This window comes from Chanos chanos, chromosome 15 (genome assembly GCF_902362185.1).
Source record: "Chanos chanos chromosome 15, fChaCha1.1, whole genome shotgun sequence".
NCBI lineage: Eukaryota > Metazoa > Chordata > Actinopteri > Gonorynchiformes > Chanidae > Chanos > Chanos chanos.
The window spans coordinates 18,918,921-18,940,289 of NC_044509.1; the positions used below are offsets into that span (position 1 = coordinate 18,918,921).

At 41.9% G+C, this 21,369-nt stretch overlaps 2 pseudogenes; both read right to left on the minus strand.

The window, feature by feature from the left end:
• Window positions 1–433: 433 nt before the first annotated feature.
• Window positions 434–1,027, minus strand: LOC115828357 (serine/threonine-protein kinase Nek7 pseudogene; annotated as a pseudogene).
• A 941-nt stretch (window positions 1,028–1,968) lies between these two features.
• Window positions 1,969–4,569, minus strand: LOC115828358 (transient receptor potential cation channel subfamily M member 6-like; annotated as a pseudogene).
• Window positions 4,570–21,369: the final 16,800 nt, after the last annotated feature.

Sequence of the window (21,369 nt, forward strand, 5' to 3'; positions counted from 1 at the left end):
ATATTATTTTTATATGTATATCAAGGTTATATGTATATATAATCAATCAGGGTTCCCGCTAGGATTTTTCCTTATCCATCCTGTGTCAGGAAAGAATTTATTTTACTGGACAAATTTGAAACTTACCGTTTCAATAACAGCCTGCGCTACAAACACAAATATAATGTACACCTAGGTTGATGAAATAATTACAATGACCTCAGATCAGTTTATATATCAGTACTCTGTCAGTGTATATAGTGAAATTACGACAGTAAGTACTCTTCATGATCAGCCTGACTACATACTGTCATTTTATGAATGGTGACACTTGAGGGCACCACTAAATATCTATCAAAGGCAGCTGCTACCACCTTAACATATTCATCACAAATTCTGCAACAGCATATTGAAACACATATGTGTGTAGTGGTACATCAAACCTGGGCCCTGGTCAACTGAGTTCCAAACCTGCCACGGTAGTTTTGGAGCTTAAGAAGTGATCCAGACCCAAGTCACCAAGTTTCACTGTCCCTGTCGCAGTGATGAACACATTGGCCAGTTTTATATATCTGTGCATGATGCATCGGGAATACATGTGCTCCAGTTCACTGCACAGCTGAATGAAGTACTTCAAGACTGTCTTCTCGGGGATGAGTCTCCTCTGTTCCTTGAAACGCTTTATCATACGTGAGAGATCTCCAGCATCCACTAGTTCCAGAACTATAATCAGTTCATTCTCTTCGATGAATGATGCGTGATATTTAACTACGTTGGAATGATTAAACTGCTTCAGGAGATCTATTTCTTGGATGCAGTCTTGTCGTGCTTTGGCATCCATCAAGTCGAATATCTGGAACTTTTTCCAAACTACTGGAGTGTTGTCTATCAAGTATCTGGCCCTGTACACCTTGCTAAACTGGCCTTTCCCAACCTTCTTCTCAATGACAAAACTGGCTAGGTTATTGTAGTGTATATCTGGCTGCAGCGGTTTCTGCGGCTGATAAACTGGAACCATCGGTTGCTGTCTTTGCAGCTGGGCATCCATGCTGACAGGAATTCAGTCCCTTAAACCCCAGGAAGTGCCCGCTTTGCTTCCACACACTCTGGACAGGAGCTGGCGATGGTGACGATGGCAGTGGCTCCACACTACTCTGTCAATCCAAGGTCGAGTTTCACTCTCAAGCCTGGCTCCTGGTCAACTGAGTTCTGACCCTACCAATTAGGAAACAGAATTCAGTTTATGGAATGCCTGCCAACGCGTTTCAATGCACCATTTAGAGAATAGCATCTCCTTTTTTTTTTTTTTTTTTTTTTTTTTTTTTTTTTTTTTTTTTTTTGAATAGTCATAATTTATTCATCATATTCAAAAAAAAAAAAAAAAAAAACTTTATACATTTTTACATGACTCTCTCTCACCATTCCCACATGGTCAACTTAGTATACTGTACAGTTAGCAGAGCACTGTGGTTTTAGACCTGAGATGGGAGGACTCAGTGAAGCAGGGGAGAACAGTGACACAGGGGGAATACTGAAAACCTCCTTTGAAGCCCTGGAACATAACAGCGGGGAAAACACTCTAAGACTCTCAATGTACTGCAATCGCAATTTGAGTTACAAATTCTGTTCGCTTCTTTTCGATGAAGCCCGACATTTTTTGAAACCAGAAGCAAGAGTCCACTGTTTCAGTTTGCTTCAATTTAGCTTTATAATACATTCACTGTCACAAGTAAAACTGCACAGGCAGGTCCACGGGCAGGTCTGGGTCTAGGTCGTCAAGGACAAACTCGTTTCAACTATAAACAAAACAGGAATCCTGAAAAGAACCAACAACAGCAACACCACCTCTGACAGACCCCAAACAGTCTGACTAGTGACTGTGTTAGTGTCTCGTCTGTGAAATCCCAACATTGTCCCTGAGTTGCTTCATTTTTCAGTACTCCTAAGACCCCACATACAAACGGTGTAGTACATTTAGGATGTCAGAAATCATGTCTCAGTTGTTATCCTGCTGTGTTCCTCCTCACAGCTGTGTTGCATTTTCCTTAGCGTGCGGCCCCTCCTCAAATCTGATAGACCTAGTTTCTCACAGCAGGAGTTGCAGGTATGTTTGAGAACAAAACTTTGGATTGCATCATCTCCCAAGTTAACTGGTCCAAACATCACTTCATCAGGTGAGCTCTCATCATTTACACCGAAGACAGATGGATCTGTGAGGTCCGTTCCCACCCCTTGGAGATCCAGCACTAGTATCTCATGGCAAGTGTACTCATAGGTCCAGTGAGAGAACGCTAACATTGTCTCTTCCAGACCACAAGAGGGCAATATCTCCTCTCCTGTGTTGTTGTTGTATTTTCTGAAGTCTCCAGTCATGTTCCTTTCAATGGTCAGCCACTGGTCAGTGGAGTGAAGCAATGACATGTCCAAAAACCTGGGAGAGTGGGGAACATTGCTGGGTTTCATCTGATTAAAAATATGTGCAAGTTTCTGCGCTGCCCTCTGCTGCTGGATTTCCCGTAAGCAGAGCTGGAGTGAGGTGCTGCTAGGGAAGACCCTTTGCCATGCCTGGACCACTTCTGGGCGGAAGGATTTGATGATGTAGACAGATCCAGGTTTTAGTATATCCCCCTCTGCCCAAGCACAGGCCACTCTTCTGGCCCTGCGAAGCCCTCCATCCAGAATGCCGTCATGGGAGTGCTGTGACCATGACAACTCACTGGTTGCCCAGTTATGGGGCCCTTCCACTTGTGTTTCCTCTAGAGTGTATATGGTGACCACCTCACCACCCAGTAAAGAGACAGGAGTGAATGGTATTGTGTGCGCCAGCCTCATCAGGTTGTTCCGTTCCATTGCTGAATAGTGTGGGTGTAAATCCTCAGTTGACTGAAATGCTGAACCTCTCACTTCTAATGCTATTCCACTTTGCACCGATGATCTGCGACTGATGGACTTCGCCCAACTGCTCCAAACTTACTGACTTGGACTTCTGGTGTTCTGTAGATCAACCAGTCACATTCCATGTTGTCATTGTGCTGCTGTCAGTTTGGAATCATTGTCATTCTCAAACTTCTCTTCATGTATTCTTACCTGGAAAGGAAAGGCTATTTTCCGCATCAAATCTGCTTGATCAAAATTTAATTGAGTAAGACTGATGGACGTTCGAAATTTTCGGTCATTGTGCTTTGTGATCATCCTGTGCTTTTCTCTTTCTCCTTTTACAGGTTTCTGAGACAGGGTTGCACCTGTCCACCTCTCTATAATTGTATGCATCTCCTTCTTGGATTTTCACTATCTTCTTGTTGTAAAACCGCCTCTTTTTTCCTAACGTCGCATTGTCAGGGGACTGACATTCTCTTTCTTCCTGAGTCCTGACAGGGGGCGAACTACAATCTGGGGAGACTTGATTAGGTTTGGAGCTGTCAGGACTGGGCAGACTGGAATATGGAGTGGTGCCTGGCATAGCCATGGTTTCCACACTGGCAGAGAGTGAGCGACAGTGTTGAAGTTTACTTTTTCGGCAGAAGTGTGCCAGTTTTCTGTCAACATGTGGATGTTCTGGTTTCGCCAGTTGACTATCATTGTCTCTGGAGAAAGCTGGGTTTACACAACCCATCATACGCTCTTTCTCTTTTTGGATTTCATGAAGGAGGAAAAGGTGACTGGAGGTTCTGGAGGTGCTCAGCATGTCCTCTTCATCTTCCTCTTCCTCATTCTCCAGTGAATCTTCACAGCTGGTATGCAAATGAGCGTCATGAAGTGACTGTTTTGACTGGTAGAGCTCAGACACATCACTGCCCCGGGGCATCAGTGGTGAACCAAGAGGTGATGGTGAATATGATTCAGATGGGGTTTCCTAACACCACCTAGCCACTCTAAGATGAAGTAAGGAACCATGGGTAAACCGTTTATCTGCACTTGAAGCTCTGCGATGGAGCATCCACCGTACAGTTTTATCATGATCATCTGGGTTACCCACAATCCACCTGGCCCCGCCATCACAGACACCACTGTTTTCACTTGGTGGCAATTCCAAGGAACGCTGCTGTCTCCATTGAGCATGACCACAGAGAAGAGTTGGTGGAGTGCTTTGGTAGGCCTTTGGAGGCAGAAAAGCATCACCTACACCGGCGGCTCTACCCACCGATAGGCTCAAGCTGTGAGAAAGCTGAGAATGGAAGCCTGTGATTGGCTGGCTCCTGCCCAGAAGAGCTGCCTCCTGTTGCCGGTTGTCAGAAGCTGCAAAGAGGGTGAGAGTGTCCACTGTTAATGCAGAAAGGTCCTGTAACTGACCCAGCTTACTATCCAGTCTGTAAACTGTCCTGGATGAAGTGGACCTTCTCCATCACTTCAGCAACCACATCAGTCATCTCCTCTGCCCTCTGAGCTGTGGAGCGGATCTGGTTTGATTTGAGTGTTGAGTTGACTTTCATTTTTCTCCTGAAAATATCCAGCCACACATTTCTCCTCAAACTCATGAAGCTTCTTTAGGTCCTCAGGAGCCAAAAACAACTTCAGGCCAGAGTCTCTCTCTTGCTCAGGAGCCCCACGGTGTTTCCGACAAATCGTGTTTACCGTCAATCTGTCCAGCATAAACTTCTCCAAAGATCATCCAGTAAGGCTGGAAGACTACATCTTTGGCCAGACTCCAGGATGGCTCCTCATTGGGTGACAGAATTGACTTACGAGACACTCCAAAACTCAGCAGCACTATTGCCATCATAACCACAATGTAGAACATGTTGCTGGTCTATAGAGAGACAGGACGCGTGTTTAGTATGACAAAAGTCAAAAGAGATGCCGACTTAAATCTTTCTCTGTAATACAGCACAAAGAACGACATCTAAACAAAAACTGTTCTTGCTGTGTGTTTCAAGGATTCGTTCAGTCAGACGATTCTCATCCTCCTTGAGTTTCGTGTTTCTGTAATGTGGCCAGTTTGATTCGCAGTGTTTTATTTTTCCAGTAGAATTTGCTTGTTATGGAGTTTAATGAGTTGAACCATTTAGTGGTTGGCTGGGTTGGAATCATTTTGAAAAGGTAATTGATTTTTGGTAATATGATCATTTTTACAGTTGCTATTCTGCCAATTAATGAGAGAGGTAAATTTATCCAGCGGTTTAAGTTGTCTTCTACTGTATTTATTAATGGGGTGAAGTTCAGGTGGAACAACTCTGACAGTCTGGTGGAGATGTTCATGCCCAGATACTTAATGTTTCTAGTAGAGATGGGAAGAGGTGGGTTTTGAGCTGCAGTATTCCAATAATCACCACATACAGGTAGAATTATTGATTTGGTCCAATTTATAGCGTAATCTGAGAGCTCGGAGAATGAGTTAATAACCTTGATGGCTTCTTGTAGAGAGTTAGATGGTTCTTGTAAATAAAGCAATACATCATCTGCATGAAGGCTAATCTTGTGGTGAGTGTGGAGGTTTTGGATTCGTTTAATGTTGTTGTTTTGACGTATTGCAGCAGCGAGAGGTGCGATGAATAAGGCAAAAAGTGATGGAGAGAGTGGGCATCCTTGTCTGGTTCCCCTGTGCAGTGTGAAGCTCTGTGATGTTAACCCATTAGTAGCAACTGTGGCCATTGGTGAACTGTACAGAATTCTTATCCACTGGAGGAATGACTCTCCGAAACCAAGTCTGTGTAGTGTTGCAAGTAAGAATTTCCAGTTTACTCTATCAAAAGCTTTCTCTGCGTCTAATGATACTATTATTGTCTTCAATTTGTTTTGTTTTGATACATTAATTAGATTAAGTAATCTGCGCATGTTGTTTGAAGAGTGTCTTCCTTTAATGAAGCCAGTTTGATCTGAATGGATTAATGATGGGATTACAGTTTTAATTTGGGTGGCTTGTGCTTTGCTGATGATTTTGATATTTGGTTGATGAGCGATAGGGGGCGGTAGCTGGAACAGAGAGTTGGGTCTTTTTCAGGTTTAAGTAGTACTGAGATGAGGGCAGTGTTCATGTGAGGTGGGATTGCTGAGTTTTGTTTAATATTGAGTACCATTCTGTGCAACAGTGGTGAGATTGTATTCCACAAATGTTTATAAAATTCGGCAGGAAAGCCATCAGGTCCTGGAGCTTTATTGTTTGGCATCTTATTAACTGCTTTGTGGAGTTCATTAGGTGTTATTGGTGTGTCCAGTTCATCTGCTTGTTCCTTATTAAGTCGGGGAAGTTCTATATTACTGAGGAAGGTGTTAATATCTATTAAATTGGGTTCTTTGTCAGGTGTATATAATTTGTTGTAGAATTCTCTGAATGTGTCATTTATGTCTTGGGGTGACTGCATAGAGTTTCCTATGGAATTCTTTATAGCTGGTATAAATGATTTTTCTTTATTTCATTTGAGTTGATTTACCAGATATTTTCCTGATTTGTTATTATTTTCAAAATGATCATGTCTGAGTCTTTGTATCAGGAATTGGGTTTTTTTGTTTATGATATGGTTGAGCTGCGATTTAGTTTCTTTGAATTCGCTCTGTGGGGTTTTTAGCATGTGTCAGTCAGTGCTTTAATTTTTTGCTCAAGAATATTTTCATGTTCTTGTTCCTTTTTTTTCTTGTATGATGAGTATGATATAATTCTCCCTCTCAGTACTGCTTTTGCTGTTTCCCAAAGTAGGGTAGATGAGATTTCCAGAGAGTCATTAGTTTCCATGAAGGATGCCCACTCTTTTATGAAAAATGTATTAAAGTCAGGATCTTTAAGCAAGGAAGTGTTAAATCTCCATCTGGATATAGGTTGTTTGACTTGTTTGGTGATTAGATTAAATGATACAGGAGCATGATCGCTGATTATGATGGGATGAATTTTGGGATCTGCTATATCGGATATAATCGATTTACTGGTGAGAAAAAAGTCAATACGAGAGAAAGACTGATGGGGTGGGGAAAAATGTGAGTATTCTTTGAGTGATGGGTTTTTCAGTCGCCAACTATCGCCAAGACCAAAGTCATTCATGTATTGTTCTAATATTTCAGTGGAGTGCCAGTTTCTGGAATTAGCTGTTGTAGAAGATCTGTCCAAAGTGGGATTAATAACCGTATTAAAGTCACCTCCAATTATGACTGTGGAATCTGATAAGTTAGACAGTGAGTCGAAAAATGTGTGGAAGAAAGCAGGGTGATCAGTGTTGGGTCCATATATATTAGCAATAGTGTAGTTGTTGTTAATGGTGGCGCTGATGATAACATATCGTCCTTCAGGTTCAGTGACAGTGGTATCATGGATTAATTGAACTTTTTTGTTTATTAAAATTGAGACGCCTCTTTTCTTGGAGTTGTAAGTTGATGAGTATACTTGGGTAAATTCTAGAGTTTTCAATTTCTGATCTTCAGATTCTGTTATGTGAGTTTCTTGTAAAAGGCATATGTCTGCTTGTAATTTAATCAGATGGTTTATAATTTTAGTTTTCTTTGCTTGCGAACTAACCCCACGGATGTTCCACGTTACGAATTTGAGTGAAATCATTGACATGTGTAAGGATCAATTTTACAGCAATGCAATGAGAGTGGGAATTTGTGAGTGTTATGTAGTGGGTATGAATGTAAAAATATGTGCTGAATGTATGGTGTATCAACATTAGTTTGCGGTGTGTTTTAATTATATTTTGAGATGATATATAAAAAATAGTAAAAGTAGAAATGTTCCCTTTCTCCCACGCTTTCCAGGCTAGCTGTGACAGACAGACATGGACAGACAAGAGACAAACACAAATAATATGCATATGAGGAGTATCTAAGAAAATCAGAGAAAAAGAGAGAGTTAGACAAAGAGAAAAAGAGAGACAGAGACAGACAAATAGTGACTGTAGGGTCAACAGTGACTGTAACATTTTTTTTTTTTTTTTTTTAGTAGACAGCACTAAAGTAAGTTTTAGTGCTATTTTGGTGCTGACATATGGACTGTTAGCCTATGTATTTGGATGACTAAAGCCAAGTGGTGATGTTGCGATCTTGGTAGAGTTGCCCATCGATGTACAGCTTGTCCACAGATAAAGTCGCTCGTCTTCCCTTCTCCCGAAATTGCTTCAAGATCGGGAGAAGTTTTTTTCTTCTTTCTTGTATTTCTCTGGGGAATTGGTCGTTGAGGCCATAACTTGTCCCTTTCAGTTCCTTTCCTTTGCTTTTAACGAGTTCTTTTTGTTTGTAATGTTCGAATTTTGCGACGATGGCTCTTGGTCTTTCATTGCTGGTGTTTTTTGCGCCAAGGCGGTGAACTCTGTGAAACGTTATGTTGTTCACTGTGTCTGGTGGTAGTTTAAGGGCTGACTGCATGAATTGTTTGATGGTGGCTTCTGGATTGTCTGGTGTTCGTTCTGGAAGTCCGGAAAAAATCAGATTGTCGCGCATGCTGCGGCACTGGAGATCCAAGACTGTCTTTCATTGCTTTGTTTTCGTTCACAAGGTTAGTAATTTGAGTGTCTAGAAATTTGACGGTTCTTTTTAGTTCGTTGTTTTCTTTTTGTAGCGTTTCAATTTGTAATAGAGAAAACTCGAGACTGGATTTCAGCTCTTTGATGTCTGCGTGTAATAATTCCAATATTGAGAGTCTATTGTTGATGTATTGGAGTACACTGACCTCGATTGTGGTTGTTTCTTCCTCCGTCTCGGTAGACCAGTCTCGTCTCGGTTGTTTTTTGCTGGGTTTCGTTGCCATTATGGACAGGTTGTAGAAGTAATCGTCGATGAATGTGAACAGGTTTTCCAAGGTTGAAGAGTTGGACGATTCAGTGTTGGCAATGGAGTAATGAGAATAACCGGGGTTGAAGTTTGGCTGCAGTGTTTCAGATTGCTAGGAGTTTAGAAGAGGGTCGCTGCCATGTTCAGTCTCACCCGCTGTCTCGCGATGTTCTCAGAGCTCCGTCATTCCTTGGATATGGATCTCCAAGTAATAGCATAATAGCATGTCCAAGTGCCCGGCCATACATGTGATGTGAGGGAATGTTTTGTGGATCAGTCTTTGTATTATTTACTTTCTACATGTGTTTGATGATGTGTGTGGTTTTTTTTTTTTTTTTTTATAGATTTTCTATTGTTTTACCAAAACAAGATCACTAAAGCATTTACCAGATGAAATGATTTTTGTCTCCCCATATTCACAAACTTTTCTTAAGTGCTTTGTTTTCCTAATTGGTGTTAGATAATGGCTGATTAACAGTCTCTCCCAAGTGTGGCAGTGGATGGCCCTAAGTTGCCCCTAGACTTCACAGCAGGTCCTTTTGGGTGGTACCATCGCTTTATCCCGGTATTTGCTGAAGGTTCTGCCCCACTAAATGCTTTGAAGGGGAAAGGGGCTCCGTGGGTTTGGACAGGAGAGTGCCAGAAGGCCTTTGAGAGTCTGAAGGGGGCACTCTCCAAAGCTCCTGTTCTTCTTAGCCCCAATGTCCACCTTCTGTTCAAAGTCCATACAGATGCCAGTGACATTGGTTTGGGGGCAGTGCTTACCCAAGAAGCTGATGGCAAAGAGGGTGTTGATGCTTTTGCATCTAGGCTGCTCAATAATGCTGAGAAAAACTACTCTGAGCGAGAATGCCTAGCAGTAGTTTGGGCAGTGGAAAAGTGGAAGCCTTTCTTGGAAGGCAGGAAGTTTGAAGTAGTCACAGATCACTCAGATCTGGCATGGGTGTTCAACCATCCTGAGCCCAACTCCAGAATAGTGAGGTGGACGATCAGACTGCAGGAGTTTGACTTTTTCGTTACATACAGGAAAGGGCAATGCAACATGGTCCCACACGCCCTATCAGGAAGTCCTGTGGGAAGACCTGAGACCAGCCTAATCTGTGTCAGCCAGGTGACTAAAGAATACAAGAAATCATTACCAGTTGACTGGTCAGATGTGTATACTGCCCAAAAGGATGATTCAGAAGTGCAGGCCATATTGAAAGAGGTGCTTCCCTCCTAACAGATGAGATTTTCACAAGATGGGGAACCCCAGCATACCTCGTCTCGGATAGGGGTAGTCAATTTACTGCCAGTCTCCTGTGCCAGATCTGCTTACAGTGGAGTGTAGTCCAGAGGCTGACAACAGCATACCACCCCTAAACAAATCTCACCAAACGAATCAGTCACACTCTTAAGACAATGATTGCTTCATTCGTGGGGGACAAGAATGAGAACTGGGACAGGTGGCTGCCAGAGTTAAGGTTCTGCATTAATAAAGCGTGGGAAGAATCAACTGGTTTCACCCTAGCCAAGGCTGCTGTCAGGAGGAAACTGAGAGGTACTTTAGAATGCCTTATCAGTAAAGAGCCTTCACCTCTTGACATCTTGACACCGAGTCATTGCTCATATTCACTGCTTGAACGGCATCAGAAGATGATGGAGCAGGTCAGAGCAAATGTGGCCAGAGCCCAAAATAAGCAGGGTCGCTATTACAATCAAAGACGACAAGAGGTTGTTTTCACACAGAATGATCTAGTGTGATCTGGCAATGGAGATGACAGCATGGGCAGGGCTGTTATTACTCACAATAGCGTTTCTGAGACATCGAGATTTTACATACATACATATTTACAATTTAGCATTTGGCAGACGCTTTATTACATATGTATAGTGGACGCACACACACACATTTTTTTATATGTAGATATATAAATATATATGTTTACACACCATAATGTGCAAAATGACAACAAAAACAATTTTATAACTATGAAGCGCATTTTCGTTTTATGTAGGCCTACACTGGCACAACTATTGACTACAATTTTGGCACTTCTTGGACTGTGCATAACTAATCACCATATGACCTTGATGGTGACTATGTCAAGCTCAGTTGTAATGACATGCCATTATTTTACTGCAACAAACAACAATTTACAATGGTACAGTACAAGCATGTTTTGAAAAGTGGATAATTAATATACACATTTTTGTTTCACGTCCATGTGCGTAACTATTCATTGTGTAAAAGTGTGAATCTCTGTGATCACACACACTGAACTTGTCCTTTGCATTTAACCCATCCCACACACCAGGATGTTGGTCCTGGGAATCAAACCGGCAACCCTCTGTTCATGAGCCCGGTCCTCTAACCTTTAGGCTGCCCTCCTGATTGTTTGTGCGTAGACTATGGTAAGCTCAATTCTCATGTCATGACATGACTTCATTTTAGAGCTGTAACAATAATTTACAATGTTGAAATGCAAATGTTTTACAAAGCAGATAAACGTATAATAAATGGATTTTTGTTCCATGTACATGGTCGTAACTAATTGTTACATGACATAGATAATTTGCAGGAATTTTGCAAATGGCAATTCATTCAATATAATAACACCGTTTGAGGGCAATTGGCAGGTGATAAAAGGAGACGACCGCATGGGGGGAGCTGTTATGATCATTGTATTCACAACAGCAGTTGCATGGTGCATCATGTACAACGATTCAGAGCGCGTGATATACCCCACAGCAAGCGCTGGATCTGGGTGTCGGATGGAGATGATGAGAGTGAATTCAATCAACCCCATGGCCCACATGTTATGCCAAGGACAATATTACAAGTCCACTGAGCAGTTTACTGTGTTTGATTGACACAGAAATGTGGTAAAAGATCCAAAAATACACTCAAGCGGAAGCTGACCGAAATAATGCTGATAAATTCAAACTGACAGCTGATGAACTAAAGGCATTTGTGGGTCTCCTCTATTTGAGAGGTATTACAGGCGGTAAAAGCATGAACCTGGATGAGTACTGGTCTGCTGACTCGGGAAATCCCATTTTCAAAGACGTCTCGGCAGAAATTTCGAGATATCATGCACCTATCTGTGCTGTAATGACAAGAACACAGGGGCTGCCCACTTTGTGACAGATAAATTTGCTATGATATCCGAGATTTTCGATAAATTTGTGAAAAACAGAGTAATGCTTCTTACACAACTGGTGAGAGCATAACTGTAGATGAAGCAGTGTTAATTTCGTTTATGAAAACTGTGACTAGACGTGTTTATCAACAAACTTTTTCAACAACGGAAACGGGACGATAACTAAATAAAAATGCATCTTTGAAAATAAAAACTGACAAAATATATTACCATTATTTGTTGACGAATACTAACACGATAATGTCAGAGACGGATGAATAGCAAACAATTTAACTACCACAAGCCTATATTTTTTAGTGCACGGCATGCACTCAATTTGCAAGACATGTACACCCATGTATTGCATGTGCAGCCGGGTAGCGTCACCTCCCCTTTTTGTGTAGCCATTGTTCAGTTTGCTAGTAACCAATTAGCCTAATTGACAAGCTCTTGTGCATAAATAGCCCAGATAAACGCTACCTGAAGGTTTGCTCTCTGCATATCTGTCCCTTCTGCCACCGTTCCTTCATTATTCGAAAGCTTGTTTTTTTTGTAGTTATTGCCAGTGTGACTTTCAGTATGTTCCTTTGCAACTGACCCTCAGGTAGGCAAACTCCCAGCTTTAGTGCTGTATTTTACCAGTTATGTTTGGCGTGGTAGTAGCACAATCGCTTTTGTTTGTAGCTTCTCCTGCCTCGCCGTAGCACGGCCTTGGGTTATCTGTCTTTGATGGGCGATTGCCATACTGTGGGTACATATGCACAGAGTACAGTACTGTTACTTTCAAATATAAGGTTTATTTTTCTTTTTGTAATTTCATTTTGTTCTGACAGGTAGCATTCAACCTGCAAAGGGGAATTGGTATTGGTGTGCCACATCTTGGTCGAAGCTGCTGTTTCGTCTCCTTTTGTTTCTCTTTTGTCTCTCTGGTCTGTTTGGTTTCCGTTTTTGTTTCTATTATTCCTTCGCTTATGTTTCGGCAGAGTTAGTGGTTTATACCAACTCTGGAATATTGCTCGCGCTGTTAGACGGTCAGTCTCTCAGCGCAGTGTATTCTGTTTATTCATTATTGTCCGGTCTGCGCAACGTTTGCGCAGGTCGTGTTGTGTTTACTTGTGTCTTTTCTTTTTTTCTTCATTGTATTGGTTCACTTTTTCTGGTATGACTTGTGGATGTGTGATTTGTATTTATTTGTTTTGTTTAGTTTGATGCCGACTGCTGTGATCTGGCGTGTCCACCATTCAATTAGCTCCCTTGCATCCAGGCTGCAGCTGAGCGCCCCTTTTGGGGAGGCTAGTCACTGGTGGTGTCCCCTCACAGTGTGAAGTTCTCAGGAGCACCTTGGCTTAGTTCACTTATTGTTTGCAGTGTGCGTGCACGTGTGCATGTGGTGTGGGACCTGGGCACCTGTCCCAATTAGTCTGGCTCCCCCAAGGTAAGCCTTAGCTCTGCTGTCAATGCCCTCTCTTTTACTCTAGTTGCAAGGGTGGGTAACTGTTTGTATGATGCATGTGATAGTGGAAGTCTGACTGTGTGATAGTGCTGTGATGGTGTGTTAGTGGAAGTATTTTATGTTTTTGTACTGCTACAATTTTAAAGACTATTTTTGTAATAAAGAATTCCTAATTAGGGGCCCACCTTGTAACTTGCAGTGTTGACTGTATCTGTAATAAATATCATTCGCTATTACATTGAAGCTGTCACCAGAATCCTTTTGCAGTGATTCCACTACCTCCTTGGTCAATAAAATTCAGTTTTACATCTGAAACCACGTCTCTGGCTTCCTGGTATTAACGAACCTGTGTTCTATGTGCTAGTACTGGGTTGAAATTCTCTGGGTGAAATTCCCAGGGTGGCGTAGTTGGCTACAATTTAAATATTATTTTTTTTATTCTGACTTGGTGTACTTTAAGCCCTTACCGTCATGCCACACATGCATGTTTGTGATTGCTTGATACATGCTGGTAGTGCTGCCACGGCAGTATCCTGTGGCGTTATTTTGCTGTCTTTATTATGAGAGCGCACACAGAATATAAACGAGCACAGTGACAGCAGTCGAGTGTGTAAAAAAAACAGAAACTGAGGCGTGAAAAATGTGGCGAATAAAGCTGGTGACGTTATCCAATCAGGCAGTCATAATAATAACAATAAAATGGAATAAAAAGACAACAACAGTAATAATAAAACAGGTAAGACATGTTGAAAATAAAAGTGTATTAGAATTAATAAAAGGCTTTCTTAAAAAGATACCAGAGTAAATTTTTTTTTAGTGACGAGAAAAATAATTTGGAATCATTTGCAAACCAAACAAAGGAGGGTTTTCTATTTCTCCACTTAATACAATGAATATGATATTTACCCATAAGAATGATCATATTAATAGCTGCAGCTTCACCATGGAGTCGGCAGAATATGTGACTTTCAATATTTCAAACCATATATGTTCATGCTTACACACAGTGAAGGTGACACGTGCATTTTGTTTTCAGGTTTAATGCCTCATTAAAATGGGACCCTCATATCTGTGCTCAATAAAAACTTGTTACTAGCTTTATTTGCCACAACATTATTTTTCACGCCTCAGTCTTGGTTTTTTACTCTCGGAAAAAGAAAAGGAACGGACTTCGAGATACCTTTTAGCTATACCACAACTGACAACAAAATGCGCTGCAAACAAAGGGGCGCAAAATCAGTGGAAAAAACACCTTTATCTAGCTAGCGGGCTGCCCCTTACTTCCCTACCATAGACAGCATAGTTAGATATGAGCAGGACTCACACTCTCAGCATTGAATATCATGTGAAAAAAATGCATTTGACTAGAATCACCTCCCAAAATGAATACTGAGATGAACAACTAGTCCCTACCAAGTCGCACTGTCGTTTCACACAGTACATGGCCATTAAACTGGACAAATTTGGTTTTAAATTCTGGGTGGCCGCTGATGTGGAAACAAAATACATGCTGAACGCAATTCCCGATCAAGGGAAAGATGACAGCAGGCCAGCTGGTCAGCGACTATCGGACAGTATTGTAATGCGTTTCATGGAGCTTTTCCTGGGGAAAGGAAGAAATGTCACGACAGACAATTTCTTCACCTCACTGACACCGGCAAACAATCTTTTGGAGAATAAAACCACCATTGTTGGCACAATAGATAAAAACAGACGAGAGATGCCCCCTTGTACACAGGCACAGTCTGAGAGATTTTCCACCAAGGTGCTGAGGGCTGGAAAAGTTACAGTTTCAATTGATAATGGTGCAAAGAAACTGCCTGAAACAATTTCCTACTACAATAGCAGTACAGTTGGCATTGATGTAATGGATCAAATGGCAAGGCTGTATTCGGTAAAGAGAGGCCGTTGGCCTGTGGCTGTGTTTCACAACCTCCTAGACCTGGCTGCGATTAATGCACATGTTCTGTACAAACAGTGCATGAACGTCACCATAAGCAGAAGATGGTTGCAAAGCACAGTGGCGCAAAGAAACTAGCCAAGACTATTTCCTCACTGTTTCAAGTCGACAGAAGTTCAGGGAACAAAGCTTATGACATCTGTCAGACAACTAAACAGCTTGTCTGTGGCAAATGCCCTAAGAGAGCACCAAAGCTGTGCTTGGAATGTTGATAAAGTGATGTCTCGGTCACAGTTTGAAGGGAACTGAACTTGAGTTGAGACAGTGCCAAATCGGCAGATTTTCAGGGAACAAAACTTATGACATCTGCCAGACATTTGAGCCAAATGTAGTAAGCCTCCCAGTGGTGATAAAGGCACTTCCAAAACATTAGCCTAGGTTGGGATTAGCGAGTGGGTTGGGATCACACCTAGGCTATTGTTCTAGACTGTCGGTCGTATATCTCTCCACTTGAAATGTAAACACAAAACAGCGAGGTGGAATAAAGGCACAATATTCCCTACTTGAACAGGCTGTGCACAAGGGGTTACAGCATCTCGACACATAGGATACTAAATAGCTGAAAAAGTACTTCATGTGTTTTACATAGCGCATTTTTCTTGTATAGAGTGTTTTGCGTATCGTGTATAATGTATAATTCCATTTTTTTTAAGTATTTCCTGTAAATAAACAACACAGCTGTCAGGTTTTTTTTCATGCTGTAATTGAGTTTCAACAAATGGTAAAAATACACCTCCGCTTATGCTACGCCATTTACTCTAAAACCCCACACACCCAACACAGTTTTGACAAAACTCCATTGCATGAGTGGAATTAGATTTAGCTGATAGGTGGTTAGGCTACTCGTGGTATGAACTAGTTTTGGCCAAATCATTCACATGTGGGAAACTAACGCAAAACTATGGCACTCTATTGGGAGGGGGTGGGGAGGTGTTACTCCTGGGCTACTTGGCAGGCTAGATGTTAGGCTACTCATAGCCCACTGAATGCCTTGAAGAGACAGACAGGTTTGGAACTGAAACGCTTTAGTCTTACTCTCCAGCGCCATTCAAAGCATTCTCACACTCTAAACTCTTGGACCATACCCTTACAATAAATGAATGACTATGGACAACGACATGATCATTGTCAGCCGACAACTGAAAGTTGATAAAGTCGGGCTACATATTTAACTGACCAAGTGTAGTCTAACTTGCAACATCTGTGACATCCCTTATAATACATTAATTCTCCAAGGCAGATGACTAAATATTAAAAACAAATGCTATGAAAAGAAAATCAACTTCAGATGCCTGAATTCCTTTTAAGTGCACATCAAAATAATCACCATAATAGTTACCGACCCCCATACACATTACAGCCTGTCCGCACTTCATCAAAGAAACCCGGGCTCTACTGTGTATGGTGTTTTAAGTATCTGAAGTTGTACCCATACATTTGACAGGTAATGACTGAGTTGTAAAAGCCCCCCCCCCTCCTTTCTCTGACCTCCTTGTGTTTCAGTAACAGTGCCGCCTCCCACTGCAGGTCCTGCTGGAATCTGATCAATATTTCATAAAGTGCCTTCATTAAGAAGCACTCAGGCCAAACATGAGGCAGCCAGTGGTTCAGGTCTAATGCATGAGCAATGTGCTCTCTTTCAATCAGGCAGTAATTAAAAGTTACAAGTTAAGGCGATGTCAACAATGACCCTGTCTTTTCTTTTTCTTCAGACATTTACAATATCAACACTTTGCAGTGGTGACACTGTCAGCCCAGTCCCAGCAGAAACTCAAGCCCATACCAGCCAGTAATACAACAAAACAAAAAGTGGATCTGAGGAATGGGAGGGGGAATATGCTCTGCATGGAGAGAGCAGGAAGAGTGTACTCATACTGCACGTCCAGCACGTAGGGAATGTGTTATTCAGAAGACAGGGCTGGGTGCCACACCACACACAGTGGTGCTTTAGAGAGAACAGTTTTCTTTTAGAGGGAACCTTCCGTAATGTGTCTGAAACCTTCATAGAAGGAGAATGATGCAGTGTATCAATGCAGTCTTGCTGTTCCTTTCTTTTTCAGCACTGAATTCAGGAATCAGGTTGAGGATACGACAAACGGTTAGACTTATGAAAGGACAAACGTCTCACGGTGTCTGTGGGGCAGACTGATATTTTCAACACCTCTGAAGCCACTGCAAGACTGTTTGTTCACCAGCAAAATTCAGAGGCTGCGTGATTTCCCTATGTGTGCTAATTAACCAAGAGATCATTTCAAGTACCTGTTCTTGATTTAGACTATGCCTTAGAAAATACTGCATTTGTTCTTAGCGTGTCCTAAAATGGAAGAACTTGCACACAATTTATTACTTGCTTCCAAAAATAATCTGAAAAAATAAATAAATAAATAAATAAAAAGGACAGGACACATCCCAATGAGGAAAGGGAAAATAAAGCAGCTCTACACCACAGGTTTCAAAGGGTTTCACAAACAAAAGAGTTAGGTACTTGATCGTATCCTGAGTCGTGAATAAACATCTGACTTCGTTGGACATCTTTTTAAACATTTGAAAGATTCACCCCCATGTGCACTGTTCCCTCTAAGCTGCGGGCGTGCGCAATTGCACACTGCTGACATGGTCTCCGCGCACAGAAAATCTGCGCTGCGCACAAAAAAAAAAATCCAACCTGAATTGAAAATAAAATAAACACATAACAATTCATTCTGTGCTATTTTGCAATGTGAGTCAGTGAGTGACCGGTGACTGGCTGCTCCAGCCAATGATGCGATTCACATACGTATTTACACAGCTAATCAATGTCATTGACAGGCTATGACGGTGTCCTTATGTGCCGCCACCGGTGTTTTAGCTAGCAAAGCGGTGTGGCCGATGTGGAGCGAAGACACGCTAATGATGCTAAGTGCTGCTTATGTTGACCCTTTATAATAATGGCAAAACGAACGGGCAGTGGCACATCCCCTCACCAAGCCAAAGTAAAAAAGAAATGCGATTCTTTTAAGATGGAATGGCTGTCAGAGTATGTGCAAACAGAAGAAAAACGGTGAAACTGGGTGAGATTTTTTCTTTTTCGAGCGAGAAAGGTCTGCTCTGCAAAACATGTTGTGAAGCCAAAATAGCAAGCGAGTTTTCGGAGGGAAAAGTGTAGACAGAATGGAAGCTGGACTACCTCAAGCGTCACATTCGGCACAAAAGTCATTTGAAAGCGGTTGGAATTGTAAGAAGATGTAAGATGGGAATGGGGATCGGTACATTGTTGGGGGAGAGCGCCAAAGACCGAGAGAAGAGGAACGAGCTGTCACTCGTAAAGAAATCCAACCCCGAGCAAGTTAAAGTTCTCATCGACAATATTCTACTAGCCATCAACATGAATGCTTCTGTGCTGTTGTTTCAACAAATTCACGATCACGTGGCAAAGTATGTGAGTATACCAGAAAGCTGGCGAAGCGAAAATTATGCCTTTGAGTTTGTGAATTCAATCAATCAAATGGTGCTGAATGAGACGATGTGTAAATTTAAAAATGCACCTTGGCACACCCTGATTGTAGATAAGAGCACAGACATAACAGTGCACAAAATGCTAGTCCTGTATATTAAATAAAGGGAGGAAAATAAAGTCAACCGTAAAACTGTGTTTGGCGGCATCATCCAGCTGACAGTATGCACCGCTCAGGATATTGTGCAGGCAACAATTCAGTTTTACACCAAGCATGAACTAGACATGCAAAGAATGGTGATGCTGACCTCCGATGGTGCCTCAGTAATGCTAGGAAAGCACAACGGAGTTGCAGCTTTATTAAAGCGGCAAATTCCACACCTAACAGAACAACACTGTGTGGCCCATAGAGAGGACTTGGGCATTGATGATGCGTGGAAAGATGTACCTTTGATGCATGATGTGGAAACTCTTCTTAAAACGGTTTATACCACTTTCTCTAGATCCACTGTAATGAGGGGAAAATTGGAAGACCTAGCAAAGATTCTTGATGAGGATACACTGTCATTCAGGCCTCTGAAAGAAGTGCGATGGCTGTCGCGGGACCAAGCTGTGAATGCTGTTCTGAGGAACTACACTGTGCTGGAAGAATACTGCAAGAGAGAATCCAGTGATAACAGAGATCCAGTGGCAAATTACTGTTACAAAAAGCTGACCAATTCAAAGTTCAAGGTTACTCTCACTGCTCTGGGAGATGTTTTCTTTTAAAAGACGCAACCTGACTGTGATGGAAAGGGCACTGCTTTGCAAGAGCAAAGATTGAGAAGTTGCATTCCCAATACTTGACAGAGGAAAAGGATGTTATGTGGAGTGACCATGTCAAAGAGGTGATGAGGGCCTCATCAGTTGATGGCAGAAATACCGGTGAGATTACTCGTTTTATTCGTAAGCTATGTGATCACTTGGATGCTCGTTTTCCAGAGGATGAATTAAAGGAGTGGTCTGCATTTGACATTGAGGCATTGAGCTCAGACATCAGTTTTGAGTATGGAGCAACAGACATTGCCACACTGGCAAAGAAGTATGAGGCCATTCTCCACCACCCACATTCTGTGGCGGTCATCAAGTACATAATGAGGCAAAAACTTAAACACTGCAACACTAAAATGTGAGGAGCTAAAACACATCTCACAGCTTGTGGATATTTGTGCTACATTTCAAGCATCCAGTGCAGATTGTGAAAGAGGCTTTAGTTTAATGAATCGTATCAAAACAGCATCCAGAAATTGTCTTGAAGTTTGGCCATTTGGCCAAAGTTTGGCCGCTGATGCGCATAAAGTCAAAGCTGCAAGCAGATGAGGCCATCAACCTGGACAACGTGTACAACCATTGGAGACGTGAGAAGGACAGACGGAAAAATTAAGGTGAAATTTAAGTTCTCAATCAGTTTTGTGCTTATTCTAGTGTCATCTATTGAGAATTTTAATCTATAATGGTTAATAATCATTAAATGCTATTACCATGAGTAGTAGAAATGCTAATAAAAACTGTAATTATATATTTTACAGAGATAATGGAATTTTCACAGTATCACATGCTTGTGCTACAGCACACGTCATTGTGCAAAATGTGAAAGTTTTAATGTGAACAAAATTTTCTCTCTAAAAGGTGTACATGTCTCAATACTTCCAGAGCAGGAGCCCCACCCTGACCCCAGAAGGAGGACCTTCACACCCATTGTGAAAGAAGCAGAGGGGGGTTTTCAACTGGGACAAAGTGTGCAACCGTTGGAGAAGTGAGAAGGACACACAGGAAAAATAAGGTGAAATTTAAGTCCTCAATCAGATTTGTGCTCATCTAGTGTCATTTATTTACAATTTTCATTTATGGATATTGATCATTAAATACTGTCACTAGTTTGAGTAGAAGAAATGCAAATAATCGTGTCATTATATACTGTATTTTGCAGACAAAGAGTTACAGGACTCTCTCCCAGACCACAGTAGGACCCTCTCACCCAGTGCACAGCAGGACTCTCCGAGGGACCGCTCAGGGAGTTTGTGTGTTTGCTCAGACACATGAAAAATTAGAGGGATCATTGCCCATGTGCACATTATAGGCCTACTTGACAACGTAAAGATAATCCAATCCAGACTAGAAATGTGTGGCTTTAAGAATGGGCATGAGGCCAATGTCAATAACAATAAGTGACATTGAGATTGCTCAAAAGCAAAGTTTTTGTGAGGCAATGCTGAATCAGATTTCCTGTAGATACCAGATTAAACATTTCTAGTGATTTCATGTTGGCTACATAAACAAATGCATCAACGATGTTGTACCGCGGATAACTGTAAGGACTTATCCCAACCAAAAGCCACGGGTTAATGGCGAAGTTTGTTCGGCGCTCAGAGCACGGACAGCAGCCTTCCACTCCGGAGATGCAGATGAATACAGGAAAGCCCGGTACATGCTCAGGAAGACAATAAAATCGGCAAAATGTCAATACAGGGAAAAGGTGGAGACATATTACAGTGGCTCCAACACCAAGCACATGTGGAGTGGACTAAGAACCATCACAGACTTCAAAGGAAAGGGCTGCAGCATGGGGGAGGTGTCTGTTTCTCTTCCAGAGGACCTGAATTCCTTCTGTGCTCGCTTTGAGAACAACACCAAACCGGTCCTACTGCTAGAACAGGACAACTGCCCACTCCAGCTATCTCAGGCAGACGTG